At 42.2% G+C, this 14,376-nt stretch overlaps 1 long non-coding RNA gene across 2 annotated transcripts in view; it reads right to left on the reverse strand.

The window, feature by feature from the left end:
* Window positions 1-2,647: 2,647 nt before the first annotated feature.
* LOC132899702 (uncharacterized) overlaps window positions 2,648-14,376 on the reverse strand; it is a 50,458-nt gene continuing 38,729 nt past the window's right edge. Inside the window, exons 4-6 of one of the 2 annotated variants that reach the window (XR_009656700.1) lie at window positions 11,126-11,179; window positions 10,782-10,965; window positions 2,648-10,533 (exon numbers count right to left, since the gene is read on the reverse strand). This is a non-coding gene — a long non-coding RNA (uncharacterized LOC132899702). Of the gene's footprint in view, window positions 10,966-11,125; window positions 11,180-14,376 lie in introns of both variants that reach the window. The other variant, XR_009656699.1, reaches the window with a different exon arrangement.

Raw genomic sequence — 14,376 nt, forward strand, 5'->3', positions numbered from 1 at the left:
TAGGCTAACAGCTCAATAACATCCGATGATATCAAATGAATAACACTAAATGAAAACGAACACTAAACCAGAGATAGTAAATTCATCTTCCTATCTCTCTGACTAAATACACGAACACTAACACACAACAAAGTTCGCATTGCTTGTCGCGTTGCTGTGATGTTTCTCTCCCTCCGGATTAAATGGACAGTGACTCGAAAATCACTAAAATACATGAATACTAAATGAACAGTTTGCTCTGATGGCGCAGTTCATGTGGCCTTTTCTGCTTTCCCGTCGGTGCGCTATCCGCCGCGTTTCGCCCTTCTTTAATCCACATTTCTGCGAATTTCTCAGCAGGGAAGGAACGCACGTCTGACCCACTGACAGCGAGGAAAAGAAGGCTGTCAGTGTGGATACATTCATTCTGTTGCGCTCATCAGTAAGGATGTGATTCATGGCGCTAAATCCACGTTCACACTCTGATTATCTACAATGTATCTATTTGCTGGGGATGTTCGTAGGGTTGCCAACTTTCTCATATCCAAATGAGGGACACTTTGTTCCGGGTGCGGACAAGTACCGGTACAGGCCCTGTACGCGCACCCCAGCGCCCCAAAATAGTTACAGTACCGAGTCGCCTTTAGGTGAGTGTTTCAAATGTAGGCCACTACAAATTCATTTCTAAAATAGAGCTTTTAAAAATTAATAGACCAATTAATGGATATTTTTAAGTAACAATGCAAAATAACAAACAATATTGTCTCATTTTTCTCTTTTAAACTTTGGCCAAATAATTCATCAGGCCATATTTATGAAGGCAATGTCATTAACTGAAAAATGATTTGCTGTAGCTGTAAAACCCTGATATTTGCTTAATTGTCCATTTGAAAACCCTAAGAACCTTCTGCAATGCTTCATAGCAGAAGAAGAAGAAGAGAGAAAGACATCACAAAGGCAGCTGAGGTCTATCCTGTTTCGGAAGGGTTTTTTTTAAGCTATCTGCTATCCTTATCGAACAGTTAGGCTGTAGCCACTGGCTGCACCATCTGCTCTAGTTTAATTTGATGCCTATTTTGTCAGTATAGCTTAAAAATTCAGGATATGGCAACAGTGAATGGTTTTAAATCGCAGATGACCGCGACTCGCGGTAATAGCGCTTCTCACGGCAATTACGCGATTTACACCACAGCATTGGAGTGAGGGGCAGGATCTGTCCCTGACGGGACAAATTAAAATTACCCAAAATACGGGATGTCCCGCCCAATACGGGACGGTTGGCAACCCTAGACGTTCATCAAAGCTGCCACTTCGGGTCATTTTGAAAGTGAGTGCAATGTAGACCATAGAAAACTGTGTCACAACATGCCTGTCATGTCAACTTTTTTTGGGGTTTGTTTGTTTTATTGACGGGGTTGTCCCCGAGGATTTTTTTTCAGCAGAGATAAAAAACCAGAGGGGGGGATGATCCCCACCATCCCCCCCAGCAAATCGCACCCAGAGTACAATAGTTACATTAACTAATTATTCATTCTCGTTACTAATATCAATGGTGACATTTTTCGTTCTGCATGTTTTTCCTTCGTCCATGTGGGTTTCCTTTGCATTCTCTGGTTTCCTCCATTGTCGTTTTGTTGATACACCCTTTGCACATGATGTCACGTATCACGTGATAATTTCACGTGGGGGACAGACACTGTCTTTCGTGTAAGCAAGGCTTAATCCGTCTTAAACATGATTAATTTTTGCTTGTTCAAATAGAGAAATAGACAAAAGACATCACCGTCTCCCCACTATCAAGAAAAATGTTAACAAGGAAACAAATGCTTCAAGAACAATGAAGAAATGAGTGGTTAAAGAGAATACGATGAGAGGAGCTAAGCCGGAAAACTCCAGAGAAATATTTGAGAGTACCTGCATTTGGAGCGATCATTTTATTTCAGGTAAGAACTAATATTTAAAAAAGAAAGAAAGAAAGAAAGAAAGAAAGAAAGAAAGAAAGAAAGAAAGAAAGAAAGAAAGAAAGTCATAAGTGAGTATGGAAGAGCTTGCTTAAGAATCTTGTTTTATTTTTTTCTGCTCACATCGGAGTTAGCGTCTTCATGAAAGGGTTTGATTTTCTTACAGGTGAAGCAGCGTCCTTATTCGACATGGAAAACCCAAATTGGTTTCAAACAACTCTGATATAACTCAGTAAAAAAAGCCCAACAAGGGGTGACATGCGCAATATACCCTGAAAGAACAGAACAGATTAAGAGCAGACGGCGCTGAAGCTTTGTTTCTGTTATCGGAGGAACCCAGTCCTATGCAAAATGCCTCCATGGAGTCAGGGTGTAGTAAGGAGCCTACAGTTCAAAAGAGTTCTACACAAACACACTGAACTTTACAACAGCTGCACAAATGTGAAATGGAAATAAATCGATTAAGGCAGGAAAAACTATTTTGGATAAAACTGTTATTGTGTGTTACACACTGATCAACCTTTCAGTTGTGCCTTTTGAATCGAGAATAAATGAAGAGGGAACTGACCATTAACCATTAGTAAATGGTTAATGGTCAGTTCCCTCTTCATTTATTCTCTTATTATTACAAATGATTATAGTTACTGTAGGACTACAGCTACAACTGGAATGTGTTGATTCTGCTAGCATTTGTAATTATTGGACCATCCACTATTAGATAAAATTAAAATAAAATATTAATGTTAATTGTTTAAAAGTTGAGTAAAATATTTTATTTTACAAACAACACCACTTCATGTACTGTTTTAGCAATAATAAGTATCGCTATAAATGCAATACAGAGTGCAAATGTGTAGCTATGTAACTAGACATCCTTGGGGTTGTTGACACATGGAGGGCTGGGAGGGAATACCATCAAGCCCACAGTTCAGGTCGGAGTCCTTTGAGAGTAAATGCTTTGGCTTTCACACCTTCTTTGTGGAAAGAATTCCGTGTCAGGACTCTTCTGGAAAAAGAAGGTATATTCCAACATCTGTGTAGGTAAGACGAGGCCACAAATTTACATAACTCCAATCATTTTGAGGAATTTTGTACGGATCATAATCACTAATAAACTCTAATTTCCATGTATATCTATCCTTCACTTCTTTCTGACTAAGATTGTCCAAGTAATCCAGTAGTAGAGCATTTTTAGCTGTAGTTTTCTTCAAACAGCAACAGATGTCGGACATCTTCACTTGGCTTCAGTATGTGAACAGTACGTAAGCAAAGTTTGCTTGTCCCCCAGGACAAGGGTAGCGACGGCTGCTAACATAAAATGTGACATCAATGCAAGGGGTCTTTTTTTTTTTGTGTGTGTGTGTTTTTGTGTGCGCACGCATGGCAACACAAACTTATGCTCTTGGGTTAAAGCAAGCAGGACCAATCTGGCACAGTGGTAAAAATTCAAGTTTTCTGTTTGTAACTGGACGTGATGGACAGCAGGAATCAAGCCGAAATGTTTCACAGGAAGAAGAGCGAGCCAACAATATTTCATCTTTAATAACGTCGTCCAGTTTACTGTTAGCCGTGTAATCTGATGCAAGATCAGCAAACACTGAGAAGCGGGAATCTGACCTCATACAACCCCTGGCAAAAATGATGAAATCGCCTCACTTTGAGGATTTTTAACTTCAGAGAAAATAAACAAATCACAGCTGACAAATGACAAAACAATATCGGTTTAATACCCAAACACTGGCTTCACGATACACACCTCAAACAAATTAAATTCAATTATTTTAATTAATAGCATATTATTGTTTCCCCCCAAATCAATTAGAGAAAGAAAATTGGAATCACTCAGTGTTGTGTTGAGGAAAAAAAAATTATGGAATCACTTTGTAATTTGCTTTTCTACAGACTTGACTAACTGAAAGGAAACATGGTCTCAACACCTCAGTGTTTGATGTTTTGTGCATGCTGAGATGCTTTTCTGCTCACCACGGTTGTAAAGAGTGATTGTATGAGTTACTATATCCTTCCTGGCAAAAAAAAGCTCGAACCAATCTGGCTATGTTCCTCTGACCTCTCTTATCAACAAGGGGTTTGTTTCCACCCACAGAACTGTCCCTCACTTGGTGTTTTTTGTTTTTCACACCATTCTGTCTGTGTAAACTCTAGACTGTTTGTGAAAACCACAGGAGATCAGCAGTTTCTGAAATACTCAAACCGGTCCATGTGGCTCAAACCAACACCCATGCCACAGTGAAAGGAAGTCACACTTCACTGCGAGATTAGAATTTTTCCCATTCTAATGTTTGAACATTGTGAACATTAACTGAAGCTCTTGATTTGTATCTGCATGCTTGACTACTTGTAATTAACTGCATGAATGTGCAGGTCTATAGGTGTTCCGATCAAAATGGATGTGAGCAAGTTAACTGAAAGGTCCAATCACTGATCATTCTTCGCACTGTTTTAGAGATGAATCACAGAAAAAGCAGACCATCTTTTTCAAAGATATTGTCATCGCTATTTATTTATATATAAATGTATAGGACACCAAAATGAAATGAGAAAGGGACAGAGCAGCTCCAGAACCTGCTCCATACAATTCTGTACATACATACACACACACGCGGCTTGAAATCTAATAATCTATCACTGCTGGAGTTCCATCACCTTATTCCACTTTAATCTGTACCTGTGCAATGGGCTCACGTCCCAATTCCCGCTTCATGCCTATTAAGATCCAATGCAATCCTGACGAGAAGAAAGTGGCCTCTGAAAACGAATGCATTCATTTGTGTGCGTTCGTGTAAATTGCTAGTCATTTGACTTTTTCCTCCCCCTTTCCATCATCCCTCCTTTATATTGCTTTTTATCATGTAAACATAACCTTCTTTCCTCTCTTGTTGACATCACTGTCTTTTTATTTTCTAGGTATCTCAGGATGAGTCGAAAGCACACGGAGAGCTACACAGATTAAAGATGTCCACCATTACAGCGTTTGGATTGAACTGTAATCTGCTGTTAATTAATCCAGAGGATTGACTGGCATTCCTCTGCGCACTCACCCCAACACTGATACGATAAGCCAGTTCAGCTACTTGACCAATTTAATTTGGATTAATGTTTCGTGAATGAACGGCAAGGAGCCGTAATCTCGGTTTAGCCTAGAAAGGGCTGGGACATTTTCTCTGCCTCGTGTAAACTGTAGCAGATAAAATGTTGATATCACTGAGTACCATCAGTTTAGCCTCAAGCAAAAGTATTAGCAGACAACACCTGGTGCGCAAGTCCAACAAAACATCCCTTTGGGCCATAATCCAACATGAACATTCATACCTCCATACTTTGTTTTATGGGTTAAAAGTGACTTTTGAAACAAAGCAAAGGAGTAGCCATGGCCTGAAGGTTAGAGAAGCAGCCTTGGGCTCAAAAGGTTGCTGGTTTGATTCCTGGGAATGGCAGGAAAAATGTGAGGGGAGTTGAGTGAATGAACAGCACTTTCCCCCTCCCTCTGTATCATGGTTGAAGTGCCCTTGAGCAAGGCAAATAACATCCGTCTGTGTGTGCATGCGCATGCTCACTGCTTCAGATGGGTTAAATGCAGAGGAGGATTTTCATTGTGTGTGATGTGTTTCTTCTTTCAAATTCTTAGATGGAGAAAGGTTTCATGAAGGTGTGTATAGATGAAACAGGAAAAAATATATTGAAAATAAACCTTCAGTATACTCTGCTTTGCTCTGAGGTAAAGTAATCTAATCTAAACTACACACCAGGCTGTGGTACGGTGATGAATGATTAATTCTTTAAAACACAAAGAAAGCTGTGATAAATATCCTTTATTCTCATCCCCCCCCCCCCTTAACACAGGTAGTGTTCTGTATTATTTGAGATACAGTCTTCATTACATGGAGATACAAGCAATACCAGGCATGAGTTAGCAAGAGATTTCATCATCTCCGTTTGTTAATGTGAGATGAGAAAGATTGGGACACAGTTGCATTCATTGTTCAGTGAGCTTTCCTTCACAGTGCAACCCACCGACAGCAATGAATGTTGATTGTGACCTTTGATAAGAGCTCTTTCCCCAAAGCCCCGAGTACTCAAGAGGATGAAGACGACATCCCAGGACGGTCTCTTGATATTTTAGCCTGTGTTGAGGAGTGCTGTCAGAGTTAGGCCATGGGGTACAATCAACGGTCGATGGTTTTTTTTCAGTTTAGCTCAAACTCACCGACAGCGTTGAATGTTCGCCGAGGCAAACACTAATGTGATGGTAACACAATACGGTCTTGACCTCCAAGGACACAGCCGGGTTGATGTCAGGTCGCAGGAACATCTTCAGTCAAAATCTCTACTAAACCCTGTAAGCTACTAGTAGCCATGTGTTTAATTATTCAGTCTAATTTTTTTTTCTACCACCATTATAGAAAAATGCCCCCCCCAGGCATTCAATGAAATCTTGATGGAAAACATTAAAAAAGCAGCGATGTTCTGTGGCCATGTTAAAAAGGTCTGTCTGCTAGTGAAATGCACAGTCTCGCCCTGTCAGGTCACATTAAAAACATCTCACAAACACAAAACCAAGAAACAGCATTTCTGTCTTGGAGCACTGCAGGATCTGGCCTTAATCCAAGTGACAGTATGCACGCACACACACACACACACACACACACATTATGCTTTACACGTCAGTAAAATTTGTGGTCTTGAGCACTGCATATTTCTTTAATTACAAGACACTGAAAGAAAATTTCACTGGGTGCATGTGAGGAAGCTTGTGCTGCTGGAAAATCTGGTCACTGAACCTTTACAGAGTCAAGTGTGTAAAGGTGAAAAACCTTACCATGCAGTTTGCTGAAGATTAGCAACAATTCACCTTTATACTGGGATTAGTCAGTTTCTCTGTCCGGGTTGTTAATTTTGAAGCGACTGCAGGTCTTCCTGTTCTTCTCAGACAAAAATCATGAGCTGAAAATGGTTTCTTATTCAACACGAGTAAGATTTTAGATGACATCTGTAACCAAGTGTTTCTGTGAATACTGAAATTTGGGGTGGGCAATTTGGCAAAAATGAAAGGTTTTGGTACAAATACTGCCAAATGATCAGACCACATCCCAAGTGAAAGGTCCACAGCAGAGCCGTGCTCAAACACTTTTATATTTTTCAGTGTACAAAACACTAATCACATACATCATTTATTTTGTGAGAGATCAACTCAGACAGACCAGCTATCATCTACTCCTGTAATACACTCCTGGTGGCTGTAATCCTTAACTATTTTGTATAAATGACAAAATATACTGGCGGTACGGTGTAGTGGTTAGCACTGTCGCCTCACAGCAAGAAGGTTCTGGGTTCAAGCCCAGTGGCTGATGAGGGCCTTTCTGTGTATAGCTTGCACGTGCTCCCCATGTTTCCCCCACAGTCCAAAAACATGCAGGTTAGGTTAATTAGTGGCTCTAAATTGACCATAGGTGTGAATGGTTGTCTCTACATGTAGCCCTGTGATGACCTGGTGACTTGTCCAGGGTGTACCCCGCCTCTCGCCCATAGTCAGCTGGGATAGGCTCCAGCTTGCCCGCAACCCTGCACAGGATAAGCAGTCACAGATAATGGATGGACAGAAAATACTAATTTGTAGCTTTTTAATCTTAATTTGGGAGTAAATGCAGTCAAAATATTGAAGCTAATAACTCTGCTAAGCCTGTTACTTTTTGTGCACCCCCTCCTTTAAAGTCAAAATTAAACAGCTTATTGTCTAGAATTTGGCTTCATTAGCAGACATTGTCCTGCAATGACCTGGCGACTTGTCCAGGGTGTACCCTGCCTCTCGCCCATAGCTAGCTGGGATAGGCTCCAGCTTGCCTGCAACCCTGTAGGACAGGATAAGCAGCTACAGATAGTGGATGGATGGACAGTAGACATTGTTGGTGGAATTGGAGCCTGCACTGCTGTATCCAGCAGCACTGGCAATGCTACATCCACTAGACGTCACAGTTGACTAATTTTGGGCTTTTTGGCTTGCCATGTCATTGGTATCAACCCGTTATCACCCAGGGTCACGTGCGTGAAGGGAGTGGGCTGCCACTTTGTTTCATCATCCTGACTACTTACCACAGTTAATCTTGCAGATGTAATCACCGTCACAGAGTTGACACACACACAGAAAAAAAAGGTAGGATTCAATTTTTCCATGCAAAAAACAACCAAAAGCAGTACACATGATCGGTGGTTAGCACGGTCGCCTCACTACAAGAAGGTTCCGGGTTTGAACCCAGCAGCCGGCGAGGGTCTTTCTGTGTGGAGTTTGCATGTTCTCCCCATGTCTGCGTGGGATTCCTCTGGGTGCTCCGTGGGCGGCACGGTGGTGTAGTGGTTAGCACGGTCGCCTCACAGCAAGAAGGATCTGGGTTCAAACCCAGCGGCTGGCGAGGGCCTTTCTGTGTGGAGTTTGCATGTTCTCCCCGTGTCTGCGTGGGTTTCCTCCGGGTGCTCCGGTTTCCCCCACAGTCCAAAGACATGCAGTTAGGTTGATGTGGGGCGGCCTTGGGCTGAGATGTCCTTGAGCACCTCAGCCGTACCGAACCCCTGACTGCTCCCCGGGTGCTCTGGGCTGCCCACTGCTCTGAGTGTGTGCGCGCGCGCGCGTGTGTTCACTGCTTCAGATAGGTTAAATGCAGAGGATGAATTTCACTGTGCTTGAAGTGTGCATGTGACGAATAAAGGTTTCTTCTTCATGTGTATGAAAGGTTGTTCTGTTGCCCTCCCTGCCAGACAACACAGACACAGGTGAACCTTGTATCTGAGTAACCATTGCAACACTGGGGCTGAATTCAGCACTGTCACAGAGTTGACCGCAAGTTCGTGGGACACCTGCTTTGGCTGAGTTGCACTCAAAATAATTAAAAGCTGCATCAAGCTTAGTTGTATTTCCTTTTAAACACACTCATATCCACAGAGGGTAATCTTGTCTGCTGACTTTCAGTGGAGAAATAACACTTAGTTCAAACCAAGGTTACAGGTGGGACAAGCCAAGTTGGCCATTTTCACACTTATTTCGATCCCCCCACAACTAAAATGTCAGAAGGTCTGCTGAATTTTTTTCACAGTAGGCACCAGGGAGCTCTTGCTGTATGTACAGGGTTTAGATCTCTCCACATTACACAGGCCTAGAGACGGCTCTGGGACACACATTTCTCAGGATTTCACAGAAACGTTCACCTGCTGTAAAGCGAGTCTATCCTAGTCTCAGCTGCTCCATGTGTTCAGGAGAAATGCACTGATAGAAATGGTGTTCACAGTACATTATAGTGTGTAACCATGAAGACATTTTTAATGGTATTTCTACATAAAAAAAGGTACCATTTTAGTCAGAACTCACTTGTGTAAGTAAAAAAACGTCTTTTTTTCCACAGCGCTTTTAAAGTTACAGATAATTTTGTCTAAGGCATTGTGATTTTTTTAATTAAGGATTAATTTAATTTAATCTCCACCCTGAAACACGTGTTGTGATAATGTTTATATTTAAAAAACAAACCCTTTTGGATTATAATTTGATTGCTGTGTGGTACTTTGACATCACAGCAGGACATTTCTCATGCAATTATAATGAAGTTGAGGGTGGGAAGGGGGGCAAAAACAATCAAATGAGGGATACAGATCAGATTTTACCATTAGCAAGAGCTTAAAGGTCAGACACTGTTTTCCAGTGATGTTCCAAGTCATATTAATGATGAATCTGATCTAGGAGCAGTGGAGACGTTGGAGCAAACGCAAGACTAAAGTTCCAGAACGCAACGCAGCAGCTATACATCTGAGTCACAGCAGAGCCTCGATTCGGTTAGTTCGCAACATATGAGATGACAAGTGTGATGTTCACAGTAGCATTAACAGGACCGGAGAAGCTTTGGAACCTGAGCACAGTGTACAGAGGACAAGGTGAGGAAGCTGGACAGACTAAAGGACCAAAATAAGTCAAGCAGTGTGATGGATAATGTAGGAAAGCATTATTCAGAAGTCTTGAAGAGTGTGTGGATTTTTCTCTCCATGACGTGGATGCGTTCTGTTTTGAGACATTGATATCTACCTCAATGTGACCTATTCACCTAATCATGCACACGATGCGAAAAACTGAGTACATCAGTGGAGGAGTTCATAGTTTCTCATTATCAGCATAATTTTATCGATTCGATAACTAGGTAGGAAACTGATTAACTTAAGAGCATGAACATGAAAAAGCTGAAATTGTGTAACTTTGCATTTCATGACATTTAATATTTCAGCATGGGGCGGCACGGTGGTGTAGTGGTTAGCGCTGTCGCCTCACAGCAAGAAGGTCCGGGTTCGAGCCCCGTGGCCGGCAAGGGCCTTTCTGTGTGGAGTTTGCATGTTCTCCCTGTGTCCGCGTGGGTTTCCTCCGGGTGCTCTGGTTTCCCCCACAGTCCAAAGACATGCAGGTTAGGTTAACTGGTGACTCTAAATTGACCGTAGGTGTGAATGGTTGTCTGTGTCAGCCCTGTGATGACCTGGCGACTTGTCCAGGGTGTACCCCGCCTTTCGCCTGTAGTCAGCTGGGACAGGCTCCAGCTTGCCTGCGACCCTGTAGAACAGGATAAAGCAGCTAGAGATGATGAGATGAGATGAGATGAAAAAAAAAAAAAGTTGTCATCTCCACCAAGACTGATACTAATCATGGCTTCGAGTCCAATTTATAATAATAATAATTAATAATAATAATAATAAATATAGCATTTTTATAGCACCATATACACTATCTGCCCTATGGCGCTTCACAATAATACAATAATTTCCAATCATGCAATACAATGATAAGTTCTACTGAAGTACCAAATTCATCTGGCATCCATCAAGCCATCCGTCAGAGCTGCAGGAGCCAAATCACAGCAGATGCAGGGCCCACCCTGGGCGTGGCACCAATCTATCCCAGAGATGAACATTTCACTCACTTACTCACATTCACACCTATGGGCGATTTAGAGTAGAGTATTCTGATCTAATCCACGTCTTTGGACTGTTGGAGGAAACACACAACACACACACACACACACACACACACACAGAGAAAGGCCCAATCGAGGTTCAAACCTAGAATCTGTCTGCTGTGTGATGGAGCTAACCACTGTCAAGTCGATGTTCAAGGTGTTTAGTGGTCATTTGTGGTGGAGTTTTACCTGTGCCCTCTTCAGCTCCACATCGGATACTCCACTTTCATGGCAGATAAAATGCTAAAAAACAAAAACACAAACAAGATCAGTATGATTCAGTACTGCATATGCATTTATTAAAACAAAACACCTTTGTACCCACCCTGATCTGAAGTCTCAACAGTCCCCCCCCAAGAGCTAACTACTGTGGTAGTGCTTTGATGGATGGTAGTTGTGGTTATTCAAGTTATCAACATTATAGCTGATGCCAGTCAGCCACTTCTCTCTCTCTCTCTCTCTCTCTCTCTCTCTCACACACGCACGACTAATTGCATCCTTTTGAAAAAAAGGATCTGCTCTGGTATTCACCAGCCCCCAATTTCCTGCACACAGAAGCACAGATGCACAACTCTCGACTCTGAAAAGGCGATACAGAAGGGTGTGTGTATGTATTGTCCAGCTCAAATGGACAGAACTATTGGTAGACTGCCTCAAAACCATTATATATAATAAAAAGGACTGAACTTCAAACCCATGTGCTGCACATTTCTGCACTTGCCCTACTGTAATGAAGCCGATTCAGTTCATCAGGAAATTAACAGGGGTTTTATGAAGCTGGCTGTGGAAACAGAGGAGATGCATAAATAAATAAAAATTACACAATGTCTCTAGGCCTGTGGTTCTCATTACTGTTATGCACTAAATCCCATTATTAGACAGACATCGCCCTCTGTTTAGATAACATTTTTCCACTTTATAAATTTGGTGAATAAATGACTGTCCAAGGATGGACTACACTACTCCATATGGCTTCAGGAGATCAGTGAAATATGCCAGAACCAAAACCATTAACGGTTCTAATGTTAAAAGCAGCCAGTGTAACATGAAAAGACTTGGACTAGTGGAAACTCGCTTAGGGATACGGCCCTCGTAACATACTGGCCAAACAGCTCATCAAAACTTGCACTAGTTTCTCAGCATCATAATTTCTAGTGACTGATCTCAACTTTATATACACACAGTTTTATTTCTCCCTTCAGCAACCTTAACAGTCTTTCATACTAGCCATGTGCAGAAAGCAGGATCACACTGGGTCACTACACAAAGGTGAGCGTGAAGCTTTCGAGCTTCTTTCAGAGATGTGTGCACGAGAGTTGCATCACAAGCAGGAATCACTCTTCCATTTTAACAAGAAATGTCCGAGATGCATCAAGATTCAGCCTTCATGTGCTTGTTTTTCATATCGTCGCTACTCCCCCCACCATTTCTTTACATTTACAGTACCAGTCAAAAGTTTAAAACACCCCTGCTAATTCAATCTTTATTAATTAGTAGAAAAAAAAGAAAAAAAAGTCACTTAATGTCAAAGTAATGATATATGTCGTTTCTCTTTACTTAGTTGTTCGGTTCTTGACATAACATGGATTACTACAGTTGTGGAATAGGGCTATTTTTAGAGAGCATTATCATCATTTTAAATCTCAAACGCATTAAGACGGCAAGAAACTCTTCCACTAATTACCTTTTGACGAGGCACACCTGATAATTGAAAAGCATTCCAGGTGACTACCTTATGAAGCTGGTTAAAATAACGCCAACAGTGTGCAAAGCTTCATCAAGGGAAACACTGGATACGATGAAGAATCTAAAGTGACATTTTTTAGCCACATAATTCAACGTTATGTCAGTTTTGATGTCTTCAGTATTTGTTCTACAACACTGAAAATGGTCAAAATACAGACAAACCTATTGAATGAACGAGTAAGGGTGTACAAACTTTTGACTCGTACTGTCCACTACTAGAAGAAAACAGTTTAAAGGTAGAATACCTTTCAGATTTTAGGTGTAGGTCATAAAAAGAATCCCCCCCTCCCCCCAATTATTTTTGTTTAGTGGAGCAAAAGCTACTGAATTTGAATCACAGACTTCCAAATTTTATTAGGTTTTTTAAAAATAGAACAGTTAATGAATTTAGGGTCACGTGGCTCTAAATTCTCTGCTATTTTTTCCTGCTTCACCATGACCCAATTCAAGATACTACGTCATGCATCACGTGGTGGGCTTTCTCTGTTCATGCAAGGCATTGTGGGATACAGATTTGAAACAGGAGAGAAAAATGGAGTGTGCGAATGAAACGTGAAAGACCGACTACAGTAACGGAAAGTGAGAAAAGACGTTACAATGCAAAGGAAAGGAAATGCAGGACCAAATTAATAAATATTGGTGGTCAATCTCGGTGTTAGCTGTTCATTTAGTGACAGAATGATGCAACTGTCAGTGCATGGTCAAAGGTCTTTTATGCAGACAGAAGATCAGGAAGGCACCTGGCCCAGATGGTGCCTCCTGTCTGAAGGTCTGTGCTGATCAGCTGGGTCCCATCTTCGCCCAGATCTTCAATAGATCCCTGGAGCTGTGTGAAGTTCCCTCATGCTTCAAACGCTCCACAATAATCCCAGTTCCCAAGAAAACCACCATCACAGGACTGAATGACTACAGGCCTGTAGCTCTCATATCTGTAGTCATGAAGTCCTTCGAGAGAATGGTGTTGTCACACGTGAAGGACATCACAGACCCCCTTGCTGGACCCCCTGCAGTTTGCCTACCGGGCAAACAGGTAAGCAGATGATGCAATCAATATGGGACTGCACTACATCCTGCAACACCTTGACTCTGCAGGGACGTACGCCAGGATTCTGTTCGTGGACTTCAGTTCGGCATTCAACACCATTGTTCCAGACATCCTCCACACCAAGCTCACCCAGCTCACTGTGCCCTCCTCCACCTGTCAGTGGATTACAAACTTCCTGACTGACAGGAAGCAGCAGGTGAGGATGGGGAGCATCATATCCAGCACTCGGACTGTCAGCACTGGCGCCCCCCAAGGGTGTGTGCTCTCCTCACTGCTCTTCTCCCTTTATACCAACGACTGCACCTCAAGAGACCCGTCTGTTAAACTCCTGAAATTTGCAGACGATACAACGGTCATCGGCCTCATCCGGGACGGTGACGAGTCTGCATACAGACGGGAGGTTGAACGGCTGGTCTGGTGGTGCGGTCAGAATAATCTGGAGCTGAACATGCTCAAAACTGTGGAGATGACAGTGGACTTTAGGAGGAACCCCCCCACTCTGCTGCCCATCACCATCACCAACAACACTGTGACTGCCGTTGAAAGCTTCAGGTTTCTGGGTTCCACAATCTCTCAGGACTTGAAGTGGGAGACAAACACAGTCACTATCATTAAAAAGGCCCAGCAGAGGTTGTACTTTCTGCACTAG

Source organism: Neoarius graeffei, chromosome 15, assembly GCF_027579695.1.
Source record: "Neoarius graeffei isolate fNeoGra1 chromosome 15, fNeoGra1.pri, whole genome shotgun sequence".
Taxonomy (NCBI): Eukaryota; Metazoa; Chordata; class Actinopteri; order Siluriformes; family Ariidae; genus Neoarius; species Neoarius graeffei.